Source organism: Alexandromys fortis, unplaced genomic scaffold (assembly GCF_014885135.2).
Source record: "Alexandromys fortis isolate MF-2015 unplaced genomic scaffold, M_Fortis_MF-2015_v1.1 scaffold_338, whole genome shotgun sequence".
In the NCBI taxonomy this organism is placed as follows: Eukaryota; Metazoa; Chordata; class Mammalia; order Rodentia; family Cricetidae; genus Alexandromys; species Alexandromys fortis.
This window is the reverse complement of record NW_026068212.1, coordinates 342,373-343,563: the sequence shown is the minus strand read 5'-3', so window position 1 is coordinate 343,563 and position 1,191 is coordinate 342,373.

Genomic DNA, 1,191 nt, shown 5'->3' with positions numbered 1-1,191 from the left:
AGACAAAAATACAGAGTTTAAGAGCTTCTTGCTGTTTGCAGGCAGTGTGCCACAGCTCCTTTAAGAGTGGTTTTTCCTGACTCAGCCATAGCAAAAGAAAAAAAGCCACACAGTTTTAAAATGCTGGCTTTCAGGGATATTCTGCTAGTGCAACCTCCGATTCTTGCAAAAGACTGAGCATTTGGATGGGGTTTGTGAGCAGACTGCTGTAGCTTGCTTAATGGTGGCATGGACTGGCTGTGTGCCTAGAAGTGGGGCAGTGCATATTGCTCAGAGGCATGAGCGGCTCCTCCATGCTGGACTGGGCAGGGCAAGCAGGCACTGACATATTACCTGAGCAATGATGCAGCTAAAGTTTTTAAGAAGCACTTAGCATTTTAAGAAGTGCTCCTGGACAGTAAAGAATTACAGATACACAATAAAGACAAATTCAGATTGAAAAGAACTCTAAATGGGTCATAGTGTTGGATCAATGTATGCAGGTTTGGGAGAGAGAAGTAAAAGAATATAGTCATAAAATAAAGTTAATGCTTTAAAAACTGTTTTTAAGAGACGGAGTACAGACAGTCATAGATTAAAAAGAGTAGAGAAAAATAAGCCACGTAAAGATGAAATATACGCATAGAGTCTGGATTATGTATATTATTGTGTTTTCTTTGAATTTTTTGACTGTGAAGGAGCTAAGTACAGAGAGACATTTCATTGTATGGGTTCCTAACCAGCATGTATATCATAAAGCTATAATTACTTCCAAACTTGGGTCTAAGGATATGTTGCTTTGGAAAAGAGATTATACTTTTGTTTACACAGAAGATGAGAATCTGTGTATTGTTTCTAGACCAATATGGTTTCATAGGCCATGCCCCCCTGAATGGTTGCCATGAACACCCTCAAAAATTACTTTATCCAAGTGCTGACTGAGATGAACCTAGCATACAGGATACACCATGAAAAACCTGATTGACAGAGCCCCCAAATAGCAGGAAGCAGGATAAAACTATATCCATATTCCCAAATATGGTTTATAAATGTTCTTTTACATTTAAAGTGGGATATGACATAGATATGAATAATTTGCATTGGTATGGATCTTGGTTTATTGACGCAAATTTAAGGTCAATTTTGTTATGTATGTATATATATATTAATTGATTTTTAAATAATTTATTTAACTTTATTTTATGTGCATTG